Source organism: Triturus cristatus, chromosome 11 (assembly GCF_964204655.1).
Source record: "Triturus cristatus chromosome 11, aTriCri1.1, whole genome shotgun sequence".
Classification (NCBI taxonomy): domain Eukaryota; kingdom Metazoa; phylum Chordata; class Amphibia; order Caudata; family Salamandridae; genus Triturus; species Triturus cristatus.
In genome coordinates this window covers 272,104,754-272,132,292 of record NC_140594.1, presented here as the reverse complement: position 1 = coordinate 272,132,292, position 27,539 = coordinate 272,104,754, and the positions used below count along the sequence as shown (strand labels likewise).

The 27,539-nt window shown below is 44.8% G+C and overlaps 1 protein-coding gene across 3 annotated transcripts in view; it reads right to left on the bottom strand.

The window, feature by feature from the left end:
• Nucleotides 1–27,539, bottom strand: part of INPP5J (inositol polyphosphate-5-phosphatase J) — a 372,973-nt gene that overhangs the window by 130,608 nt on the left and 214,826 nt on the right. The window contains exon 2 of one of the 3 annotated variants that reach the window (XM_085636027.1): nucleotides 26,429–26,538. The exons of the other annotated variants lie outside the window; for them this stretch is intronic. The gene's annotated coding sequence lies outside the window, so the exon portion shown is untranslated. The remainder of the gene's footprint in view (nucleotides 1–26,428; nucleotides 26,539–27,539) is intronic. 3 annotated transcript variants of the gene reach the window in all.

Here is a 27,539-nt window from a genome sequence, read left to right as displayed (position 1 = left end):
GATTCCGCTGTGGGCTCCATTATAGTCTACGCAGTCTATTCTTGGATTCCGCTGTGGGCTCTGTTATAGTCTAAGCCGTGTATTCTTGGATTCCGCTGTGGGCTCTGTTATAGTCTACGCAGTCTATTCTTGGATTCCGCTATGGCCTCTGTTATAGTCTATGCAGTGTATTCTTGGATTCCGCTGTGGGCTCCGTTATAGTCTACGCCGTGTATTCTTGGATTCCGCTGTGGGCTCTGTTATAGTCTACGCAGGCTATTCTTGGATTCCGCTATGGCCTCTGTTATAGTCTATGCAGTGTATTCTTGGATTCCGCTGTGGGCTCCGTTATAGTCTACGCAGTCTATTCTTGGATTCCGCTGCAGGCTCTGTTATAGTCTACGCCGTGTATTCTTGGATTCCGCTGTGGGCTCTGTTATAGTCTACGCAGTCTATTCTTGGATTACACTATGGCCTCTGTTATAGTCTACGCCGTGTATTCTTGGATTCCGCTGTGGGCTCTGTTATAGTCTACGCAGTCTATTCTTGGATTCCGCTATGGCCTCTGTTATAGTCTATGCAGTGTATTCTTGGATTCCGCTGTGGGCTCCGTTATAGTCTACGCCGTGTATTCTTGGATTGCGCTGTGGGCTCGGTTATAGTCTCTGCATTCCATTCTTGGATTCCGCTATGGCCTCTGTTATAGTCTATGCAGTGTATTCTTGGATTCCGCTGTGGGCTCCGTTATAGTCTACGCCGTGTATTCTTGGATTGCGCTGTGGGCTCTGTTATAGTCTCTGCATTCCATTCTTGGATTCCGCTATGGCCTCTGTTATAGTCTATGCAGTGTATTCTTGGATTCCGCTGTGGGCTCCGTTATAGTCTACGCCGTGTATTATTGGATTGCGCTGTGGGCTCTGTTATAGTCTCTGCAGTGTATTCTGTAATAAGTTTGCATGCTGCATTATTGTCCACACATATTCTCTGAATAGAAGCTGCAGGTACTTTTAGGGTCCTCCCAAGGTGTTCCCAGATTGATGCTCTGGACACTGTTATGACATGTGGCGCATGTATGCATTAGTAAAACTGCAGGTCTAGTTTGGTTCATGCACAGTATTAAAGAACGCTGTGGGCTCTGTTCTTGTACATGCAGTGTGGTCTGGAGTGAAGATGCAGCTCCTGGTATGGTCCATGCACTGTCTCCTGGGGCGAAGGTGTGGGTTGTATTGCAGTGCATGCAGTGTGTTCTGGATTGAAACTGAAGGTCCTGATGTGGGGCCCCAAAGTTCTCTGGAGTGAAGCTGCAGAATCCTTTAGGGTCCCCACAGTGTGTTCTGTAATGATAACACAGGTTCTGTTATGGGCCATATAGAGTGTTCTGGTGTGATTCTTTGGGATCTCTTATGGTACATGGTGCATGTTCTGGAATGATGACACAAGTCCTGTTATGGTCCATGCAGAGTATTCTGGAACGATGATATGGGTTCTGTTATGGTCCAAGCAGTGTGTTCTAGAGTGAGACTGGAGGTCTCACAGTATGTTCTGGGCTGTTATATGGTGCATACAGGGTGTTCTGGAGTGAAACTGTAGGTCCTGTTATGGTCTGCGCAGTGTGTTCTGTAACGATGACTTGGGCCCTGTTATGGTCCCCTCAGTGTGTTCTGGAACAATGCTTTGTGTACAAGCATTGAGCTCTGGAATGATGCAGATGATGCTGTTATGCTCCATGCAATGTGTTCTGGAGTGAAGGTGCAGGTCCTGTTATAGTCCGCACAGTGTGCTCAGGAATTAAGATTTGGGTTTTGTTAAGGACCACACAATGTGTTCTGAAATGATGTTGCTGTCTTCACTGTGGTCCAGGCAGTGTTCTCTGGAATGGGGCTGCAGGTTCTGTTCACGCAGCATGTACTGGAGAGATGCTGTGCACCCTGCTGTGGTCCAGGCAGTGCTCTCTGGGGTGGAGCTGCAAGTCCTGTCCGTGTAGTGAGTACTGGAAAGATGCTGCATACGCCGCTGTGGTCCAGGCAGTGTTCTCTGGAGTGGAGCTGCAAGTCCTGCCAATGCAGGGTGTACTGGAAAGATGCTGTACACGCTGCTGTGGTCCAGGCAGTGCTCTTTGGGGTGGAGCTGCAGGTCCTGCCAATGCAGTGTGTACTGGAAAGATGCTGTACACGCTGCTGTGGTCCAGGCAGTGCTCTCTGGGGTGGAGCTGCAGGTCCTGCCAATGCAGTGTGTACTGGAAAGATGCTGTACACGCTGCTGTGGTCCAGGCAGTGCTCTCTGGGGCGGAGATGCAAGTCCTGCCAATGCAGTGTGTACTGGAGAGATGCTGTGCACACTGCTGTGGTCCAGGCAGTGCTCTCTGGGGTGGAGCTGCATGTCCTGTCCGTGTAGTGAGTACTGGAATGATGCTGAGTCCACCGCTGAGGTCCAGACAGTGTTATCTGGATTGGAGTTGCAGGTCCTGCCAATGCAGGGTGTACTGAAATGATGTTACATACACTACTGTGGTCAGTGACCTCTTGAGTAGAACTGTAGGTCCTGTCCATCCAGTGAGTTCTGGAACGATGCTGCGTACACCGCTGTGGTCCAGGCAGTGTTCTCTGGAGTGGAGCTGCAGGTCCTGTCCATGCAGAGTGTACTGGAGAGATGCTGTGCACACTGCTGTGGTCCAGGCAGTGCTCTCTGGGGTGGAGCTGCAGGTCCTGTCCATGCAGAGTGTACTGGAGAGATGCTGTGCACACTGCTGTGGTCCAGGCAGTGCTCTCTGGGATGGAGCTGCAAGTCCTGTCCGTGTAGTGAGTACTGGAATGATGCTGAGTCCACCGCTGAGGTCCAGGCAGTGTTATCTGGAGTGGAGCTGCAGGTTTTGTCCAGTCAGTGTGTTCTTGGGCGGTCTGCAGGCACCACTGTGGTCCAGACAGTCCAGACAGTGGTGTCAGTGGTGAAGCTGCACGTCCTGTCCATCCAGTGTGTTCTGGAATGATGCTGCGTCCACCGCTGTGGTCCAGGCAGTGTTCTCTGGAGTGGAGCTGCAGGTCCTGTCCGTGCAATGTGTTCTGGAAAGATGCCACGTGCGCCACTATGGTCCAGGCAGTGCTATCAGTGGTGGAGCAGCAGATCCTGTCTATGCAGTGTGTTCTTAAATGATGCCACGTGTGCCACTGTGGTCCAGGCTGTGCTATCAGTGGTAGGGCAGCAGGTCCTGTCTATGCAGTGTGTTCTTAATTGATGCTGCAGGCATCGCTGAGGTCCAGGCAGTGTTCTCTGGAGTGGAGCAGCAGTTCCTGTCCATGCAGTGTGTTCTTAAATGATGCTGCAGGCACCGCTGTGGTCCAGGCAGCACTGTCAGTGGTGGAGCAGCAGGTCCTGTCTATGCAGTGTGTTCTTAAATGATGCCACGTGCGCCACTGTGGTCCAGGCAGTCCTATCAGTGGTGGAGCTGCAGGTCCTGTCTATGCAGTGTGTTCTTAAATGATGCTGCAGGCACCGCTGAGGTCCAGGCAGTGTTCTCTAGAGTGGAGCAGCAGTTCCTGTCCCTGCAGTGTGTTCTTAAATGATGCTGCAGGCACCGCTGAGGTCCAGGCAGTGTTCTCTGGAGAGGAGCAGCAGTTCCTGTCCCTGCAGTGTGTTCTTAAATGATGCTGCAGGCACCGCTGAGGTCCAGGCAGTGTTCTCTGGAGTGGAGCAGCAGTTCCTGTCCATGCAGTGTGTTCTTAAATGATGCTGCAGGCACCGCTGTGGTCCAGGCAGTGTTCTCTGGAGTGGAGCAGCAGTTCCTGTCCATGCAGTGTGTTCTTAAATGATGCTGCAGGCACCGCTGAGGTCCAGGCAGTGTTCTCTGGAGTGGAGCAGCAGTTCCTGTCCATGCAGTGTGTTCTTAAATGACGCTGCAGGCACCGCTGAGGTCCAGGCAGTGTTCTCTGGAGTGGAGCAGCAGGTCTTGTCTATGCATTGTGTTCTTAAAGGATGCTGCAGGCACCGCTGAGGTCCAGGCAGTGTTCTCTGGAGTGGAGCAGCAGGTCATGTCTATGCAGTGTGTTCTTAAATGATGCTGCAGGCACCGCTGAGGTCCAGGCAGTGTTCTCTGGAGTGGAGCAGCAGTTCCTGTCCATGCAGTGTGTTCTTAAATGATGCTGCAGGCACCGCTGTGGTCCAGGCAGCGCTGTCAGTGGTGGAGCTGTCCTGTCATCGTCGATTCAAAGTGTTCTGCAGAGATGCAGATGGCAGGTTCCCTTTTGGTACATTCAGTAAGTTCTCTAATCAGGCTGATGGTGTCTTCTTTAACGGCCCATGTGGGACAGGATACATTGATGTACACTAGCGCTAGCAGCTCCTGCCAGACTGGCTGTCTGTCCTCCTGTTTTAAATGGATCTGGAAGGCAAAGTGCTGTCAGCTGCAAAATCACAGCTCTCTAAACGCAATCAATTCCAAGACAAAATTACACAGGGCAGAGAGTGATAATCAGGCAGCTGCAGCAGGCGCCCAAGAGGAGAGACTGCTACTGAAGGGGTGGGTCCTGCCCCCCCACCAGGAGACCTCTCGAGCTGCCATCTGCAAGCATGGGAGCTCAGCCAGGGCTGAGATGTAGTGCACGAATTTTAAAGAAAAAAACAGCAGTTTTGAATTCTGGTACCTGTCGGGCTGAGGTCTAGTTTTAGATGTGGACTACAAGTACCAGAATGCAAAGAAGAGAAGAGGAATGGAATGGATGAGCTTCATACGACTGACATTGTGGGACTTTAGAGCCTGGCATTGGTGGTACTGCCAATCGACAGCTGTAGTTTCAGTGCATTGGCATGCTGCTGCCCTCAGCCTAGTTTGAAGTTAGGTACCCAGTGGGACTGGACCTCAGACTTCTGTCACATGCTTAGACCTGGTGTCTGTACTCTGTGATGCTCACGGGTGATTAGCTGTGCTCTGCAAATCCAGATTGATTGATTGATGCTGCCAAGCAGTAACTTTGGGGTCCTTCACCTTGTAACAGTCACATACGGTAACTCAAGCAGTAGCAGCAAGCGCCTAAGTGACCCACATTAGCTTCAAGCGCCTAAGTGACCCACACTAGCTTCCGGGCGGTACACTGGTGGTGCTACTGGTGCGCTCTAGTCTTGGCACTTGCCAGTGCAGCTAGAAAGCTCTGGATGTGGTGAATGTGCCTGACCGCACAGTATCCAGTAAGTGATCCACATGTGAGATGAATAAGGAAGTCTACCTTTGAGGCCTAGATGAGCTAACATGGTCGAGCTTTGACTTCAGTGCCCAGAGATGTGTCAGTGCGGGTCATCATTATCTAAGGGCTGTGTTGTGTCCATATGTACTCTGAAAGACTTCCTTGTTTTATTTCTCACCATGTGAACTTGGACCCAAAGAGACCGCCCATCTGCCAGTGTTAAGTGACCATCAGCACGCTTTAGGCTCTGAATACTATGGGGTGGAGAATGACATTTCAAGTGCTTCACCCATTTTAATCTCAGGCAGGGCTTGATTGTAATAGACTGGTGGCAGCCTACCAGGCTATCATATCTGGCATACAACCTTTATGGTATCCCATGGGCAGAGTTCTACTGGTCCTCCCATGTAAAATCCATGGAGTCACTTACTTAATGCCCCATTCATTAACCTCCAAGTGAGCATGTGATGAAGAATGGCTGAGATGCCCGCTTGCGGTATGCCTGAGTAAAAGACGGTGGTACTCCACTAGATAACTTACCGACTGCCCATAATCCATTATATGCTGCAATGTTGCTTGGACATGCTACAACACATAAAGGAGTCCTCTGCGATGTTTGAATTAGGGCCGTAAACCTTCCATCTCACCAAGCCAGCTTCCCCAAATATGCCCCGGAAAGTGTCCATAAAAATGCCCCTTTTCCTGCGAGGCAAGCTGCCTGAAATTAAAACAAAGTACCTGGTGACTGAGAGCTCAATCCCTATCCAGCTCTTCTGAGCTGAATAAGTGCTGGGGCCCAGCAGCTATTACTTTGAATTGCTGCTTCCTGAGGTTCTTTGTATTGTATTGTAATTGCATCGATATAGCGCTTACTACCCCTGATGAGGCGTTAAAGTGCTTTTTTCTTCGAATAGCATGCTACTCCAGAACCCATAATGGATTAGCAGTGAATTAGTATAGTGAAATATGAAATTAATTTGAGTGGTGGATATGTTAGTCAGTTATTTGGATTGTGAAGGATAGTGGAGGGATGGAGAGAAAATGGTTTGCATTTATATAAGCTTACTAACCCTGATGAGGCGTCGAAGCACTTTTTCTGCGACTAGCATGCTACTCCGGAACCCATAATGGATTAGCAGTGAATTAGTATAGTGAAATATGAAATTCATTTGAGTGGGGACGTGTTAGTTGTTTGGATTGAGAAGGATAGTGGAGGGATCGAAGAGGGAAAAGGGTTTGCATTTATATAGTTCTTGCTACCCCTGTTAAGGTGTTGAAGTGCTTTTTCGGCGAATAGCACACTACGGCAACGCCCTCTACGATGAAATCAACAAAAAACTCCAGACCGTCCAGAACGCTGCAGCCAGACTAATCCTCAGTATCCCCCTGCACAACCACACCACCCAACATCTCAGCGATCTCCACCTGCTCTCCGTCGAAAGAAGAATAACATTCAAACTGCTCAAGCACGCATAAAAGGCCCTCCACAACATCGGACCACAATACCTCAACAACTGTCTCTCCTTCGGCGCCACCAAGAGAAACCTCGGTTCGGCCGACCTCTCCCTGGCCACCGTCCCACGCTTCTACAGGACCAGAGCGGGTGGAAGGTCCTTCTCCTATCTCGCAGCCAAGACCTGAAACGACGTCCCCCTCTACCTCTGGCAAAGTCCTACACTGCTCCACTTCAGGAAAGACCTCAAGACCTGGCTCTTCAGATGACCCAAACGGAACCGCACTCACCCCCAGCGCCTTGAGACCCTAACGGGTGAGTGGTGCACTTTATAAACCCCCTGATTCATTGATTGATTTCTGTGTTGCTCGCTTTTCACTATTGCACTCATTCCCCAAAAGATACATCTGCCCTTCTCTCCCTATTCCACGCCTTCTTGTCCTGTGTGCCACTATAGGACACATTCATGACACATTCGTGTCAGGCACACATTAATGTGATACATATCACTGTTGTGCCCAGTCCTATCCACTATTGCACAATGATTTCTCATTCCTGTAACTATAACGCACATTATAGTTATGCCATGTCGATCATTGGCATACGCATGTGTCAGATGTCTATCGCTGTTTACCTGCTTTCCGTCATGCCTGGCATTGATATACACATTTAAACCATGACTGACATGATTATAGAGTGCATGTTACGCCTTTCACCTATTCGCGCGTGTCTTCACTGCTACTTCTATTATAAACAGTTATGCTTGTTAAGCACATTTCCTGCATGCCTGTCACACCTGAACATGTACTTTTATGTCTGTCCCTATAGCAATCCTTCCGGATATATCAGGCGCCACCTTCACATTTCAGCTATGCCTGTTACTGTACATGTGCGCCGCCTCTCGCTAATACATCAATTTCTGTCATGCTTGCACAGACTGTACATATTATTGTCATTATTGGACACATTCACCCAGAGACGTTTTAAGGGATGGGCAAGTGGGCTCTGGCCCAGGGCCCCCACCTTTCTAGGGGCCCCATCATCAAGCTTCCAGGACAGTCCCAGACAGTGGCATACCGCAAAAATGACGGGGCCCCTGTAAATATGAAAATGGGATCACAGGTCTCATCAATGCTCAAAGGCTTTGCACAGAATGGGGGCCCCTAAAGGACTGGGATCCCATTATAGATTTTTTGAGCCAAGGAAGAGGGTCGTCAATGATCAGACCCTAGCTGCTGAGGGCCTAAAATGGATAATAAATTCAGAGTTGTTCCTTGCAGGGGGCCCCAAATGAGGTCTGACCCGGGGCCCCCAAAATCCTGGAGATGTCCCGCACATTCCTATCCTGTTTGTCTCCTTTGGACACTCATCTGTCTTATGTGCCTGTCAGTGCACAGAGCCGTGTCAGGCCCGTCACTACGTCACAGTTCTGCACCGTCGCTTTCACTGGTTCACACAGTCTGTCTTGTCGATTACTGTCACGCACACTTTCACCCAGGTCTCTAGTCTAAAATTCTACACATTTATGTCAATCATGCCGCAGTTGTACTAATTTCTTTCATGCTTTTGCTCGGGTCTGTCACTATTGGGCACAATTATTTCAAGCCTGTCATTATTAGTCACATTACGTCATGACGTCTGTATTGCCCACCTTTGTTATTTTGCGTGCCTAACGCGTACACACTATCCAACAATGTCTACTACAGTTGTCAATATTTACTTCCTGCAATATTACAGACATTCCTAAATGTAAAAAAAATTTAAATGTAAATTGATACTTGTATAGCGCACTACTCACCCGCAAGGGTCTCAAGGCGCTTGTACGAATGCCGCTGTGGAACCCATCCTGGCTTTCCTTGTGAGACGTCCACTCCTGGGCACCCCCAAGGTGGAGGCCAGGCATCCTTAGCGTTGTGGGGGCCGTTGTGGAGATTAAGCAAGCTATTGCCCAGAGTTGCAGAGTGGGACTCCATGATTGGAATGGCACCGAGGCGAGAATTATCAGGTCCGTGGAATTTTTTTGAGCCCAAGACCCGCCGAGGCGGGGAATTGAACCCTGGTCCCGGGCTAGACCTCTGCATCAGGGTCTGCTGCTCTAATCATTGAGCCACACTTCTCCACACTTCTCCACTCTCACACTTCCTGGCTGTCACAAGTGTATATTTTCATGTCATGTATGTCACCATTTCATATATTTTTTTTTTCAAACCTACCACTAGAAGACAAATGTACGTCTTGCTTCATGCACACACATTCCTGTCACGCTGGTCACTAATGCTTACATTGCTGTCACGCCGGTCACTTAGGCACGCATTCCTGTCACGCCTGTCATCATTGCACGCATTTCTGCCCCAACACTTACATTTGACAAGCGTACGGTTTGTTTCATGCTGACACCCATTTACAGGAGCTAATTAACAACAACTCCTGCCACACCTGTCACTGTTGCGCACAATCCCATCGCGCCTGTCATCATTGCACACATTTTAGACCATGCCTGCCACATATATACAAATGCGCGTCTTGCTCGGTTCTCAATCACTCCTGTACACGTTGCGATCACACCTTTCATTTTTGGCACATGCCCCTGCGAGAACTGTCCAAGTTTGCACCCGTGTTCTGTCAGGCATCTCTCACTGTAGCCATCCTCTATCCACAGTTGCATTCGTTTCGCTTACAACAGCTAGTTATCATGCTGGGTGTTTGCAGAGGCTGTCAGAGCCAAACTTCCCTACTAGATAAGATCACTGACAGGGCAGCTTTCACTTGCTTTTTTCAGAGCCTCTCATTTCCATCTGCCCTTCTATGCTCGTGCTTTCGTGTGTGGGCTCCCAGACTCGTAATGTATCTGCTGTTTAGGCAGGGATTCGGCTGAGTGTGCAGGGCGATTATTACGAGTTGCTTTTTCCTCTGGGATGCTTCAACCACTTTCTGGCTTTGTTTCAGGAGGTATGCCAATCTGCTGGGGGAGAAGCAACCATCTCTTCCCTTTGGCCTGATATGCTTTCGAGGTTGGTTTTCATCGTTGAGAGGCTTTCCATTGTTTCCGAGTGCTCCCAGGTTTGGAACATAATGGAAATAAGGTGCTAAGGGGAGTGATTTGCTCAGGATAACACATGTTGGTCCATCGGAGGAGTCAGGCTACCTGCGTTTGCAGTTTAGTCATACAACCACCACCCCCTTCGGATGATTTTGATGTTTCTCTCTTTGTATCGTAGATCATTCTCTCACTCCAAGTCTGGTTCTGAACCAAAGTTGCACTGAGTTGAGGAAACATCTGAAGTCCTGTGCTTTTTAGGTTTCGCTTGCACAGTGCTTGCTTAGGTTTCGCCTGCGTGCATGTAAAATCTATTCTTCTTAATATATTTTAAAAGGGGCTTCTCTTATCATTATCCTGAGGCCCAAGTACTCATTCTAATCCGCTTTATTCAGTGGAACTTTTTTCTCACGTTAAGGCTGCACAGCATTTACTGCTTCCCAATACTTATCTTACCCTGGCTACACGCATTTACGATACTTATCTTCACTAAATCTGCATTTTTCACGTGGTTATTACAGAATATATAAGTGCATCTTATGAATGTTATTAAAAAAACACTTAGTAACTGATCAGGTATCTGCTGCTTTCTTTATTATGGGGGTTGTTGCATTATCGCCCCAATGTTTCATTAAATAATATTGTGCATTTTCAAAGCGTTATCGAAACCCACAAGCTTAATTGCCTGAAATGCAAAACAGGGCTAAATTAAGCCAGCAGTAGCTGAATACAAATATTTGGATGGTAATTTGTCTCTTTTTGTAATGATTAGAGGAGGACCTAAATTTAAATCACCGTTTTGGGAAGACAATGACATTTCCCTTTATTATGGGCATTCTCAGTTCATATATATTAAATGCACTCCCAGAAACTGTATAGCCTATATTATATATTTTTTTAATTTGTATACAATTGGCAATTACATGAAGATTTCAAAGGACAAAAGTACATTTAAGTTTCGGCATCACCCTAATGTATGGTGATCTTGGGCAATTCACACTGTTTAAGCCCCATTCACTGTCGAGACTTTAGGGACTGTTAAACTATAAGATAAGATCTCTTCCCATGGAAAAGCAGACAGCTTCTAACTGTATGTGGGATTGCTTGCCTTTTATTACTTTGCTGTGTAAAGCAGATGTTTTAGCTTTAGAACGTTTGTGGCATTTCCTATTCATGCCTCAGTACATTTCTTTGCACTTTGTAGACATTATCGGATCGATTTTGACAACATAATCTATTTGGTCATTGTGATCAAATTCTAAATGTTGTAACATTACACATTAAAATTAAAGTTAATATACAAGAGCTACTCTTTGTTTGTATGTAGCGTACCCAAACAAAATGATTGCAGTGCTTTACATGAGCACATTCTGTGACGCTCGGAAGGGATTTTTTAACCTCCTTTATCTGTTGGGACAGTTTCTGTATAACAGTACAGCACCAGACAACTGCCGCAAAGTCTTGGGTTGTAAACACGGTCGTGTACCTGTTCTAAAAGTATTCCTTGAGTTTTGTATTTCAGCCCATTGCTTCACTAGGCCATGATTTCAATAGTGCAGTGGCACTGGGAACAAAAGCTCCAGGCACCCCACTAAACACAGATTATTGCTATATTTTACAACTAAACAGGCATTCACAAGCGCAGTTATCTTGCAGGTACTAGGGTCATGACGTGAATGGTGCAGCAAGTGCAGTGGCACTGGGCCCAAAAATTGTCAGAACTCCTCTAAACACATGATATTTCTATATTTTACTACTCCACAGGCAGTCACAACTGCAGTTACCTTGCAGTTAAAAGGGACTTGCTTTGAATGGTGAATCAGGTGCAGTGGCACTGGGCCAAAACCTCCAGGGACCCCACTGAACCCAGATTACTGCTAGAATATAATATTAAACAGGCAGTCACTAGTGCAGTTATCTTGCAGGCACTAGGGTCATGGTTTCATTGGTGCTGCAGGTGCAGTGGCAACGGGGACAAAACATCTCAGAACTACTCCAAAAACCAAATATTGCTATATTTAGCTACTAAACAGGAAGTAACAAGTGCAGTTACCTTGCAAGCACTAGGGTCATGATTTCAATTGTGCAGCAGGTGCAGTGCCACCGGGGCCCAAAGCTCTAGGAACCCCTCTAAACTCCAAATATTGCAATATTTTACTACTAAAAAGGCAGTCACAAGTGCAGTTACCTTACAGGCAATAGAGTCTTGAATGGTACAGAAGGTGCAGTGGCACTGGGGGCAAAAGCTGTCAAAACTCCTCTAAACATATAATATTGCTATTACATCAATTAATTCTATTGCTTCCCTCTTTCATTCAATTTTTCAAAATGTTTCTATTACTTTCCCACACCATACAAGTAGTAACAGCACAACATCTTGCCTGTTTGTACATAAAAAAGGCATAACACTTTAAAAGATTTTATGTAACTTATATTGTACTACTACGCAGAAAGCTACAACTTACAACAAAAACAGCTCATTATTAATCACATAGGCGAAACCTAATGCATTTACCAATGCTTGTTTATGAGTAGGCAGTGGTCCGTGGGACCACTGTCTGCTCTTAAAAAATATTTTTTCTTACATTTTCAAAAGGGAAGGGGTCCCTTGGGGACCCCTTTCCATTTGCGAACTGGTTACACACATCCTTCGAGAAATTGGTAAAATATTCATGCTTAGCAATCAGAATTTGTTCGCAAAACATTCATACATTGCGATTCAGTATTTGGAAGAGATGCCCTAAACATGCCCCTTTCAAATACTGAACTGCTAACACAAATTGTGATTGGGTAACGTGGTATCAAACCTCAATTTGTCCTTTAGAACATTGAAAAAGGCATTTTTGAGGTCAGAAACTGCCCGATTCTGTGAATCAGGCCATTTCTGACCACAAAAATGCTTTGTGCATATGGCCTTAGCCTTCTTAGATATGTAAAAAAATTTAAATATGTCTGTACAATTTTTTTATATATATTATAGTTTTATACAGTATTGTCTTGTAATTAGTTTGATTAATATTAGTTATTTTAGTAATATAAATTATATGTATTATATTATTTTGTTTAATTTGTTTGAGCACATTTTCCAAAGTTTTATAATGATTTTTTTTAAAATTCCCTTACAAATTGTTAATTCAGTAGCATGTTTTGGGGTTTGTAGGGGATTAACAGGTGAAGATATTTAAAATATAAATTATTGTTTTTAACTTGCTATTCATTTTTATGCAATTTAAGTTTTTTAATTGGTAACTAGCAATGTAAATTTATTAATTGTTGTTTTAATTATTTATTGATTTTTAATGAATTGCTTATAGGTTGATCAGTTTATTTAACTATTATATCATGTAAATTTATTTTATATTATTATTTAAATTGCAGTTGAATTGTTTTAGAATTATTTTAATATAAATTTTTCATTAATTCTTTTACTGTTTGTCCATGTTTGTTTTATAGGGTAGTAATGAAGGAGGTATTTTAATTCAAAATACTTTAAGTATTTTGAGGTGTTTAGTTTGTTTATTTGTAATATAAAAATGTTATTTTTATTTAATTTTCTTTGTTTTATATTTAATGAATAAATGTATTCTTTTCAATATGTTTAAATTTTTTGGTGTGTTTTAAACATTTTATTTAAAAATTCAGGAAGTGGATTAGGACATTTTACACCTCTTAAATTCAACACTTTCCCTTCTGTTGCTCAGACTGGAGTGAAAACAGTAAATTTGCCATCTCCAAAGGGCAACACTTTACCTACTGATGCTCATATTGGAGTGGGAATAGTAAATCTGACCCCTCCTATGTCAACACTTTCCCTACTGTTACTTAGATTGGAGTCGGAACAGAAAATCTGATCTCGTCAAAGCTCAACATGATACCATCTCTTATGCAAATAGGGGTGGGAATAGTAATTCTGAACCCTCCATAGTCCAACCCTTTCCCTACGTTCGCTTATGTTGGAAAAGTCGAACACTTTCCGTACTTTTACGTACGTTGGAGTGGGAATACTAAATCTGACCCCTCCAAAGTCCAACACTTTTCCTACTATTGCTGCGATGGAAGTGAGAGTAGAGAATATTACCCCTCCAAGAAAATATATTTTTAAGTTGATATAATATATTCATTATTTTAGTTTTGCAAGTTATTTAATGTAAATTATTTTTGTATTATTTATGGTTTATAATGTTTTGGTAATTTAGTGTATGTTGGTATTGTAAACATTTTTTATTACCTAGTGTATGATATTAAAAAATGATCTTTTATGATTTTTGCTTAAATATTATTTAAAAAATATATTGTGTAGTATTTTCTCAATTATTTTAAAGTATATATACAATTATAAAGTGATGCAGTTTGTTCTTTATAAGCATTTTTTTTTAAAGTAATAATGTTAAAGTTAAATTGTTTTAAAAAGGTAATATAGGGCCTCATTACGATGTCGATGGGACCACACCACAGTGTCGGTCCCACCAACATCTGTGGCTGTGTTCTTCCAACATGAAAAGGCTGGAGGAAAGGCTTTTTTGGGCCCCTAGCAGGGCCCTTGTTCCCCGTGGCCCTCCACTATGGGCCCTGTTTAAAAAGTGTATATTTTCTATTGCGGCTTGTGCTGCAGCCCGCAGCACAAGCCGCAATGGAGAGTATACACTTTCTGACCGCCATGAAGGCGGTTGCATCCAAATTATGAAGTCAGACCGCCGACTCCTTCTCAGGCGGTCCCGCTTCTGCTACAGTGCCGGTCTGACGCTTGTTCGACCAGCATCGTAATAGGGCCCATAGTGTGCATTATATATGCAATTTAAATAGTACTTCAAACATACCCATGTTTGACGATAGCGTAGTATTCTATATTTTTGTTGTTGATATTTTTTTCTTTACATACAAAGTATTTACAGTCGATATTTGGGTTCTCAATATTTTTTTGGCTATTTTTTTTGCATATATTTTTGTTGGCAATAATTCATTAGATAACCTCAAGCGATAACTTTCCACCTCGAATCAACGACATTTTTAACCCTGAGATTTCTCCCCCAATTTCCTACCTTTTGGCATTTGTCAAAACTTTGCGTGTTTCCCACCACACACCTGCAGCAAAGGGTCTAGTTTGAATATTTATAATGCAGTGGGGGTAGTTTGAATATTTTTTGCCAGGAGCAATTTTGGTTTCTGGTCCAGCCATGCCTTATCTTTACACACTCCCCATCCCACAGTGTGCTGCCTAGTCTTGGTGGATTGTAGACAGCTATTGGACTTCGACCCCTTTTCGACACAAGTCATAAAACACAACATATTGGAACACCCTATACATATCTAACACACATCACATCTGCCAATTTGTTGGGAATTACTGTGCTCACACCTGCATGTGCCCTTATTAGTACTTCACAAAATAACCATCAACTGAACACGTTAAAAAGAACCCAACCCCTTACACCTTTCCAAAACAGTCCAGTTAGGCTGGTAAATGAATATCAGGGCTTCCCAACACCACTACTAACTCTAATTAAAACAGCCACTGTACAACAGGTCAAATACTGGACCAGCCATTTAAACCAGTGACCAACTAAATGTTTGTGGCAAGACCCCCACCCACACTCATTTAAATATAACCCATCAATGTATTAATTATTAAAACATATCGGAGAACTACAAGTGCACTGCTTGTGTTCTAGCTGATAAGCAAACCCAGAGCCCATCCTTGTAAAATCCTGGATATCGGGGCGAGAAGGTTCCAGAACCAATAGCGGCACAAGGCCATACTAATGGTAGGGTGCACACCAAAGAAAGACAAGACTGGATCACAGAACATTTTTGACAGGTGATATTTGGTGGTAAATTAAGGCAGTGCTTTCTCCAAACAACTTTAATCAATGTATTATGAAAACAAAACTGGATCCTACAGGTTTAATATGTGGCAATAAAGTCTGTGTATATTTTTTGTGAGGTATTTTGTTGTTTTTGGGGATCTACTCTGTTATTTTATACGGGAAACGGCCTTAACAACATGGGCTGAGCCACGAGTGCCGTTTCCCCGCAAGTGGAACGACACTTGCCTTAACCACCATATGCCTTAACCACACATATGTGTGGTTAAGGCAGTGCGCAGTCTAGATGCTGAGATGGGAGTGCACAGGTAAAGGAATGTTCGGAAGAGGACACGGACTGGTAAGTGGGGCTGGGGCCGGGTTTTGGGGGTGAGTAGTAGTTTTTAAGGGTTGAGGTTGTTTTTAGGGTTCAGGGTTGGGGGGTTCGGGGTAGTGTTTAGGGTTTAGGGGGTTGGGTAGTTTTTAGGGCTCAGGGGGGTTGGGGTAGTTTTTGGGGCTTGGGGGGGGGTCAGTGAAGTTTTTAAGGTTAGGACGGGTGTCAGAGACGTTTTGAGGGCTCAGGGGGTCAGGGTTGTTTTTAGGGCTCAGGGTGGGGCCTGGGTACTTTTTAGGGCTCAGGGGGTTTGGGCTGCTTTTAGGTCCCAAGATGGGGGTGAGGTAGTTTTTAGGGTTCAGGGGGAGGGGGTGGTTGGTTTTTAGGGCCCAGGGGTGTTGGGCTGGTTTTTGTGGCAGGGCAGGTCAGTGAAGCTTTTAGGGGTCGGAGGGGGGGGGGGGTCAGGGAAGTTTTGAGGGCTCGGGTGAGGATAGTTTTTAGGGCTCAGGGTGGGGTCGGGTTACTTTATAGGGCTCAGGGGGTGGTCGGATTGCTTTTAGGGCTTGAGCGGGGGGTCGAGGTAGTTTTTAGGGCTCAGGAGAGTTGGAGGTACTTTTTAGGGCTCAGGTGGGTCGGGTAATATTTAGAGCTCGGGTGGTTGGGGACGTTTTTAGGGTTTGGGGAGGGTTGGGTTCGTTTATAGGGGTCGGGTAGTTTTCAGACTAAGGGCGGGAGGCCTCGGGTGTGATTTTTACCACACAACTCTTTACCAGTCATGCCCTTACCACGAAATTGTGTTGTGAAGGCATGCATTGTTCAGATGCATTTGTTGTTTAGGCAGTGTAATAGAGGCAGATGTGGTAGCCATGCGTGCCTCTGTAATACAACCATTTTATGCGGCTATGTTTCTGTGGTACATTATTTTAATGGAATTTTGTTGTGTTGCCCTGCAGGAGTTGTGTTGCTATCTGCTTTGACTGTCCTGTTGTGCTGCACCCTGTTAGGTTTTAACTGTTGTTATTAAGTTATTTTGTTGTTTCCTTTAGATATGTCAACATCTGCTGCTTCATTTCCAGCCAAAAGCAACACATTCATTTAAAGTACCAATGGCAAGCAACCATTTACCACTGCCTAAAGTGGTAAATTGGCGCAGCTCCCACTCTCCATCTACTTAGGACACCAGTCAGCCCAAAACTGTGCCAGAGACTGAGTCTAAATATAGCGCTCACGTTGCTGCTTTATATAATATGTTCCATCAGAATCTAATAAAAATCCACTCAAGACACCTTCTGCAGTTATCAATTCAAAAGATGCTTTCTACATCCACTTACTGTATTATTATCAAATTCTGTGTTTATCCTTGTTCTTCTATTCAGTCATCATAAGCTCTGCCAACATGACAATTAGACTCCACCTTTCTGTTACACTCTACACTCTCTCTCATCAATATTTGACAATTCTGATCTTGAAAACCTCGAAGACTTCTTGTTCATAAATTCAGAAAGTTGTTCATGTTGGTCAATTTCTCCGAATTCTTTCCTTTGTCTTCTTTCTTATCAAAGGCCAGTCTCTAATAATCCTCGCTGGGCACAGTGTTGCCTTCACAGTCTGGTAAGCAAGGATGCTCATGGGCAGGCAGACGTCCGGGACTTAAGAGGAAGCGGGAACAGCAAGGATGTCATTGTCACGGGTGCAAGCAAGGAAAATGCCCCCTTTGGCTGCTATTATCAAGGCAATTATCAGGGCTCAATGGGCCTCTCAGAGGTCTGGGCCCTAGTGCCACTGCACCTGCTGCACCAATGGTAACCAATCCCCTGTGTACTGGGCAGAACACCAGAGCCATGAAAAGTGTGAGGTGCAAACAACATGGCTGTATGTCACGATACCAAGGTCAATAATATAGAGCCACACTTATATTGACGCCACAAAATCGACGACGAACCTGTCATCACGATAAGCATACATAGAGAAGTAAATAAAGGTACGCATACTGAGGGAATGGTAGATTTACGATGGTACCTCCACATCTACATACCTTACTAGTACGTTGGTAGTCGTTATGACGGAGACTATAGGGGCACGTCATCATTAAAACTAGGATATTGTGGTAGAACACCAGCAACAGAACCGCTATCCACAGTGGAAGATTGCTGTGTAGAGGGGCAGGGTCTGCAGTGTCAACAGGAGTGCTTAATTTGTGCCTGTGGTTTCCGGTGCTCAGCACCTGCACATGTCAGCACCGGCTCTAGTGATAGTCCACCACATGGTGCCGCGCTCATTTTAGTTTGAGATTAGCACAACAAAAGTGTTTATTAAGTCAATATACATTGAAAATGAATAATACCAGCCTTTCATGCCATTATTATAGCTTTGTGTGGCCTGAAATAGTCTGAATTGTCAAACTTATAGAAGTGCAATGCTTCGGTGTTATGTTGGTGTTGTCACTGGCAACACTGGCAGGGTATGGGGGTGCAGGCTGCAGTGGCCTTCCAAGAAGGCCACTAGTACTTTGTGTTTTTTACAAATTAAGCCCTGGTCAGCAGACATTCCAGAGCTAGGCCCAGTCGTTTCAGACTGCCCGTGCCAATGCCAGGGGCAGGTCCAAAAGAGAAAGTGAACCTCTTCCCTAGCTCTGAGAGGGCAGAGCCACACAGTTCCATAAACGAAGCAATGGGACACTTTCATGCGTGTGTATGTAACAATGTGGACTATGAGCGCAATGGGCAATGCTTAAAGAAAATCCCTTTTTAAATCAAGATGATAAAATAGGTCAGAAGAGAAAATGCCCCCTACAGAGATCTGGACTCAATCTTCAATTCACAGGCTTGAGAACACAATAAATACAGACTGACTGTAAATACAGTAACAGCACGGAGATGAACAATGTGAAACCAGCGCGACAAAAGGCAGGAATGGATGGTACCAGGAGCTACATGGAACCATTACTGGCAGCACCTCTGTGAAGAGCTATAGCCCCGGCTAATGTGTACAGCTGAAACAATAAAGAATTAATAAATTCAATTCAGTTCAATGGTCCACAGCCGTGTTCAAGCCAGTGGACACTTCAGGTGAAGTGAAGCAGGGATTCAAGCAAGCCTTTGATGTGTTATTTCTTTTAGCACAACGCAGTGCAGCAGCCAATGTTGCTGCACTGTGCTCTGCAGGGAGGCGTGAGGAGCACAGAGTCATTTAAATGGCCTGCTACTGCGCGCTTCCATTGCTCTTGTGCACATAAAGGCAGGGCCGGCTCTAGGGCAGTGCGACCGGTGCCACCGCACCTGGTGCTGGCTTCCTGGGGGCGCCGAGTTTATTATGTTCCTAAAACGCCTGCTGCAGCGTTTCTTTCCTCTCAATTACCAGGCCTCACAAAAATGTCAAGATAACTCGTGTGATTATTTATCTTCCTGGAGAGAGATCAGACTTTTGTATAGTTGAGGTTTTAACTTCAGTGAAGTTAGTGCAGAGGGTTAATATGCCTGCTGCAAAGAACGTGTACCAAGTAGATTTGTATGATGTAAACAGATCAGCAGGTTACTGCTTTCAAAAGAGACATCCTTTTGTTACTTGCAATTTATAACTTAAAGTCCTAATATTCAACAGTGAGCTATTAACTTTCATCATAGAACTGCATACACACTGCAAAGTATACATCAGAACCTTGATTAATGTTGCATAAAGGGTTAATTTAGCCAGAAATCGATTCTTATTATTAAAGAAAACTCCCAACTATGCTGTTTCTTTTTCGACTCCGAGTTTGTGCTTCTCCACACCAAGCACTCTTAAACTATACTGCCTACCAGTATGGATGATATGTGACTCCTACACTTTCAGTCCTTTGGCCTATGTAACATTTCCTATACACTGATCTACACACTATGATTGATTGTCTCTGTGTAATGTGTGTGTGATGCAAAGTGCTCGGACACCCTCCACTGGTTTGAGTGGCGCTATATAACTAATTCAATGCATCTGAGAGACTGTGGTTATGGAGACTTGGTCACTGTTAAAGGGTGCTAGTGAGAGAATCCGTGGTGGAGGTGGTCATTGGGGGGGTGCACCAACGAACATTGTTGCACAGGGCGCCACCAGCGCTAAAGCTGGCCCTGCATACAGGAGGGCTCCCACCACACGCAACCCTTGCACCATGGAGCACAGATGTGTGTCTGCGGTCTGGTGATGGGAGGATACCCTACCTGTACAAAATTCTACGCCTAGCAAATTCTTAAGCATTCCACGCATTGTATGTGAGCTGTACAGTGCACTACATATTTAATGTGTGGAATGTTTGAAAAATTATAACGCTTCTTTTTGGAAGTGCGTGCATCAAAGAAGCTTTAATTTTTAGATTTTTGTATTGTTTTAGTTCATATAATAATGCCAATACTAGATAATCACAGGCCATTGCGTCAAACACAGCAGATACTGCATTTAACAGCATGTATTGAGTCAGTACTACACTGAGAATGCATATTTAAACATACATTAAGAAATATGGTCAGTTTCCTTATCAAGTATCCGATTTCCTGGGATCCAAGGACCCCAGTCTTTAAAAGGTTTAGTCTGGCTATCTTAGTAGATTGGATTTTGCATCAAAAACTATGGGTGCTTGTGCTGATCCCCCCAAATAACACCCCTTACGAAAAGTGGAGCAATGTAGCATGTAGAGCTATTTGTGCTGAGAAAAGGGCATATTTCCAAAGAAAAATACCTTTGTGATTGAAAGTAAGTTTGAAAGTAAATACCACTGCAAGAGTTTGCCCCGCTTCCCATCATTTTTTGTGTCCCCCAGCACAAACCCTTTGAAAATCTGTCCCATAGTTAGCACAAAATGGAGACTTTGAGGCAAGTGCATACAGAATAGTGAGGACAGGGAAAACAAAGGACAGTTTAGAGATGCATGGAGCACATTTAAAGCCCACAGGGAAAGGCAGTGATGGAGAAAGGAGATACATGGAAAGATTGGAAGAGAAACATATACACACGAACCAGGAGCCACAAGAAGTGGGAACTGAGAAAGAGGGAGAGAGACAGACACACAGTTGAGAACATTCAGGCATGTCGCTGGTGGGAGATGTATGTAGAAGGAGTGTCAAACGTAGAGAGAATGAGGTTTGCCTGATTTGGGGCCATATGTATGAAGCCAATTTGCGATTGCAAACGCTGAAATTCGCAGAATTTCAGCGTTTGCGATCGCAAATTAGCAGTGTGCAATGTAGCACACAAAAACCCCCTCGTAATAAAAGGAATCGCAAATTTTGTGATTCCTTATTTTGCGATTGCATTTAAGGAATTGCAAATTGCAATTCCTTAAATGCAATGCAAGAAGCACAAAAGAGAGTGCGATTTGGCCTTAAGGAATCGCAAATTACCACCAACTTCAAGTTGGTGGTAAATTGCGATTTCACTGAAAAATGAACTATTTTACATTTTTTAAAGTGCCATGTGGCACACATACATGCCCTTAGGGCATGTATGTGTGCCACGTGTGCACACATGCACATTTCAAGGGTGCAACAGGGTGTCCTTTGGACACCCTGGCACCCTTGAAAATGCATTCCCAATTTGGGATTCTCTAATTGCTAATCGCAAATTGAGCCTACTAGCCCATAGGAATGAATGGGAAGGTGTTCCTTATTTGCGAATCTCAATTTACGACTCGCAATTAAGGAATATGTTGGATTCGCAAAATTATTAGCAAATCCCACATACATTGCATTTTGCGATTCTCAAATTGCGATTCGCTGAAAATCGCAATTTGAGAATCGCAAAACTCTATTTTCATACATATGGCCCTTGGACACGTATGCAGTGAGACACTGGACTGTAGGTGTACAGAGCGGGGGAGCATTGCCACGGGGGCACTGAGACCTACATGGGAGAAATGTACAGAGATGCATAAGAGGCTGTTACACGTGCCTGGGGTAGAGGATAGTCCCACAAGGGCAGAGAGGGAAGAAAAAGGAAAGGGGAAACACTAGAGAAGTTAAGTATGACAAGGAAGGCGAAGAGACACTATAAGAGAGAGTGAAGAGACCGAATTTAGAGAGTGGAAGTTTATAGGAGAGGGAAGGCGTAGATCGGGGTGACTGAAACAAGGGCAGCGGGATGAAGAAGAGCGCGAGGCGCAAAAGTGGGGACAAAGAGTCAGAGAAGATAGAAAGAAGGACAGTGAGAGACATACGCACACAGAGCACCAACGTGGAGGGAGAGTGACAGTGGGTTGATAGAAACCAGGACAGATATAGAAACACGCATATAGGGTCATTGGAGGAGGGACAAAACTGAAGAGAGTTAGACAGGGGAGGTGGAAATAAGGGTAGAGTTAGGTGCCAACATATCAACCGTCATACACGAGGGCAGAAGCGGTGAGGGGGGGAATGGGAGATAAAAAAAGGGCAGACAAATAGAGAGACACAGATTCAGAACTGGTGTTGCCTTCTGGTTGTTTTTTTGCCAGCATGACTGGTAGAGCGGGGTAGGACGACCGGTGACACGGACTCGGCGTGTCTAACGCAAGGAACTCCTTGCGTAGTCTACCAGGAACTGCAGTGTGCTATCCTATGGAATTGGTAGGGTAGACCGGGTTACAGGTAAACTTGTGGAACACTAGCTACCAATATGAATGCTTACTGAATACTGGATAAACAGTCTAAATGTAGATAGAACACACTAGGTCCTGAAGAATCGCTAGAGTAATCCTCAGATAGAGCGAGAAACATGTTGACCCCAGATGAGGCAGTGTATACAACCTAGCACATAAATCTACGTTACTAACACTTCACCTCATAGCTTTTAACTAGGTAAGGAGGCTTCATAATAAACTGATTGAGAAGCACTCCCATCCCTATTTTAATTCACAATCACTATCTCCTTTCATCTACATTCAATTAGAGCCCCTCACCCCCACTTCACCGGACGGCTGTTGGATAAAAGATCTCCATAAGAGTGTTCCCTAATAAGGAGCCAGTCGAGTATTGCACCAGCCGACTCGACATGGAGCAGCCCGATGATGAAGCATGACATCCTGATGGGTGTGTGAGGGCTTCCATATCCAACATTGTTGCCTCTACACAAACTCTCATGCACACCACTTGGTCCGTCTTGTTTGTTAAAGGAACAGCTTCGACACTATTTTGGTTGTACATTTTAGGGCTCGCTTAGCTGGCCCTCCTTTCCAAAGCCCTGTTCGCCCCCCCCTTTTCCTTTACATCTAGTATTTTAATGCCCCAGACAGCAAAAACATTTGAAAAATACTAATGCTGGTATTTTTACCCCCTTATCTGTATATACTTTAAACAGTAAATGTAAGACGAAAACATTTTTAAATGTGTTATACTACTGTCCACATGACCCCTGACTGATATTTAAAATAAACAAAGACAGAAAGACCATTCTAAAAATGAATGCAGACTGTTTCATGTAAAGTTCTCCTTAAGTATCATGTCTGGGCCTTTGCAGAATGTTAGGAGTGAACGCAAAGGTTATATTTTTTCTCAAGGAAAGGTGGCAACCCTATTAGAAATGGCACGAGAAAGCGAGGGGGAATGCAGGGTCGACTGGGACAGGACAAAAGGCCGGGGCACAAAATTAAAAGATGCCTTCATAAGCGAATCAGTTAACTAAAATTGGTCAACATTAGCAAATCGGGCAGTTTTAAACTTATGAACACAAACTGTATACGTGGTTTTCAAGACGTGCGAGACTGCATGCAGTTGTGCTTGCTGAAGGCAATGCTTGTGGTAATATCTAAGAAATCAACAATTAAAACTGGCCCCTCAGAGCATAAAAAAGGGTCACAAGCAGTCCATACACTGATCTGAATGGGCTGACATCTACTTCCAAATCCGAATCGATACAAAAACAACCATTAGAGGAAGCTCTCTGCAACTCCCTGGTTGAGTACTTCCACACCAAGATATCCAACTTCTACTACCACTTTCAAATCGACACAAAAATGACCATTGGAGGAACCCTCACCTACAGACCCCCAGGCCCACACCCCAGCTTCTGCAAAGCCATCTTCGATTTCATTTGCCCCCTAGCAATCGACTCCAAGCACTACATCTTCGTCGGCGACCTCAACTACCACCTCGATGACACTAAAACACCAACTCGACCAACCTCCTAGAAAGCATGAGCAACTTCGGCCTCAAGCAGCTGGTCACCGGACCCCACACACAGCACAGGACACATTATCGACCCCATCTTCACGGCCAGTCACAGAATCAAGTTCAGCCATACCATTGAGCTAACATGGACCAACCACAGCATCGTCCAATTCACCATCACAGGCTCCCCGGACACCATCACTAAGTGTCCAAACACCCCGCACCACAGATAGACCACAATCACAGAAACCCAGTGGGCAACCGCCTCAACACCACCAGGCCTGTCAGCACCCTCAACACTGCCAGACGCGTCACCACCAGCAACTTGGGACAGGCCGTCCAGAACTTCTCTGACTGGATTTCAAACTGCGCCGACACAGTCGCCCAATCAAACCATCCAACACCAGCAGATCTAGAAAGAATACCAGCTGTTTCACCCAAGAACTCCGGTCCATAAAACGTGAATGCAAGCAACTGGAAAGACGTTGGTGCTCCAACAGAAATCCCACAGATCGCACCACCTTCAAATCAGTCTTCAAAAATGCCACCTTTGCCTCAAGGAAGCCAAAAGGACACCCTGACAAACTGCATCGAAGCAAGCACCAATAACACCAAGAACTCTTCAGCATTATCAGAGAGTTCTCCTGCCCTTCAGCCACTGAGAAGGCCATTGGGCCTTCACAAGCTCTCGGAGACTCCCTGGCTGACTACTTCCACAACATGATATCTAACATCTACTGCAACTTCGACCCCCAACCCAACGACCACCGCCCAACATCAACTGACGGCACACTTTACCACCTGCTCACCACATGGAAATCGCTAACAACTCTAGACACCATGGCCATCATGACCTCGATCCACTCCGGGGCACCAATGGTCCCCTGCCTTCACCACGTCTTCACCTAGGACAGAAAAAAAATAGCAGTGCCCTCACTGACATCCTCAATGCCTTCATCACCACAGCCTCTTCCCCGATGCATGGAAGCACATAGAAATCGAGCCCCTTCTGAAGAAGACCTCCGCCGACCCCAACGAACTCAAGAATTACAGCCCCATCTTGCTGCTCCCCTTCCCTCCAAGGCCCTAGAGAAAGCCATCAACCACCAGCTCACCGAACACCTCTAAGAAAACAACCTACTCTGCACCTCTCAATGCAGCTTACGCACCAACCACGGCACCGAGGCCACCATGATCACCTCGACAGATGACATCAGAACCATCCTTGATTGTGGCGAGACAGCAGCGCTGATCCTCCTCGACCTCTCATTAACACATGAGATCATATCCCACCATACCCTCATCAAAAGACTCCACCACATCTGCATCCAATGAGACATTCTCAAATGGATCACCTCTTTCCTCACAGGACAAACCCAAAGAATCTGCCTACCTCCATTCACCTCAGAACCCAAGAACATCATCTGCGACGTCCCCCAAGACTCCTTCTTCAGCCCCACCTTATTCAACGCCTACATGATGCCGCTGGGAGACATCTTACACACCAACGGACTTAAAATCAACTTCTACATGGATGACATCAATAACAGTTGGGTGTACAGGATATGCTGGCGCTTATATAGTAATTACACTTGATTCGCTTCAACGAATAATACATTTTGGTGCATCCAAAACAGGGGGAAGAGAACACCCTACTTCCCTAAACTCAATCAAAAGATTGAACAATACTTTAACAATGTTTTTGGAGCACACATGCACTTCTATGATCCAATTATGTATGCAAGAAACAAAAATCAATAAAATTCAGTTGGGCTCTTGTTGTTCTCTTCTTTTAATGTCATCAAATTCCAATCCCTTACGCCAACGCGTTTCGCCGTGGTAGGGATAACCTACGGCTTCCTCAGGGCTGGAAATAATACAAAGTAAGTATTTGTAATCACATCCTGTAGCACTTTACATTAGTGCCATAGAGCCCACATTTTTTACAACCTCGTGCAAAGGACTATTCAAGCCTGCAGCCGGTGCAACAAGTTTCTACACAAGCCCAGATTAAAGTAGATGTACCTTCCTTATTTTTACACATAGTTTAGAATCACAATTAATATATAACAAGCAGTTCATCATTTCACTTGTTCCTTACATCCAGTTCATTGTGATATTGTGGCCACACTATTAAGTCCCTTGACTAAACCAAAGTGTTTTTATGTCTATATAGTCCATGTGAAAAATATATAAGACCACGTCATTCGACGCCGGTACCTTAGAGTTTCTCAAATACGTTTCTGTTAAATCAAAGTAAAACAAAAACTCTTGTCATTCCAGAGTACGCGAGGCAAAGGTTTATCAGTGCAAAATATTCGATCATTAACCCCCATATTTTCCACAATGACTCCTCCCTCATTAAGGGCATATATCCGTGTTATATTCATCTACTTTGTTCTTTTTAAAATCGTAAATTTTCCGTGATGAAAACAAGCTCCAAATCTAGATAAACATATAACGTTCTGTTTAGTGCCTTATAGTGTAAAACCTTACTAGCCAAAATTAAATCAATCAGATTATCAAGTTGCCCTTCCCTTACCGTCCAATATTAATAGTTATGGTGTAACTTGATCCCAAGTCCTCTATGTAAGTGTCTCATCGGCCAAAATTGTTGTAATCTCCAGTCCGCTTATATATAGTGTTCAAATTCTGAAACATAAACCCAAAGCAACAGATTTTGCAAGCTGCCCTCACTAATTAACGTAAGGCAATGCATTTCATAAGTCAAGGTTGAAGTATCCCTACCGTTTTATTTCAAGTCCCAGTATAGCCCAGTGAAATGGCAAGCTGCCGCCGCTTTCTCTCCCGACTCCTAGCGGGAAGAATTACTTATGACGATGGACGACACATGGAGCCCATCGTACTCAGACTCGCTCTGACCCCCACTGACCATGGCCACAACCTCAGCATTATCCTAGAGAGCAACCTCAACTTTCAATACAGTTTCTTCCTCCCACTCCTGCACCCTCTGCATTCTCCAAAAGATCTTTAGATGGATCCCCATAAAAACCAGTAAAACAGTTACACAAGCCCTCATCGCCACTCTTCTACACTACGGGAATGCACTCTACGCCAGGCTCTCCACCCAACTCCTCAAGTGACTCCAGACGAGATACAGAACGCCACAGCCAGACTCATTCTCAATCTCCCCAAATGGACCACCACCACCCCTCCACCTCAGAATCCTTCAATGGCTCCCCGTCTAGAAAAGATGCTAGTATAAGATGCTCGCCCATACCTACAAATCCCTCCACAACCTGGGACCTGCCTACATCAATCACTACTTGACTTTCCAACAACCCGCCAGACGAATTCACTCCGCTGTCTAGCCCTCACCCACGCCCCCCACATCCACCGAAGCTGAAACTGTTCGTTCTATTGAGTCCTGGAACTGCCTCCCCCACCACCTAATAATATCACCCGCACTCGCTGACTTCAGAAAGGGACTCAAGACCTGGCTCTTCACAAAAGACCAGCACTTGGATCCCCCCCCCAGGTGATAAGCAGTGCAATAGAAGTACTGATTGATGGATTGGTTAATTGATTTATTGATCAGTGAGAACAGCCCTTCTGGCACTGCCAATTTGCCCTACAGGCAGGAGAAAGCCTGCAGGGAATGAAACAAGGGCAAAAGAAGAGAGATATCACAC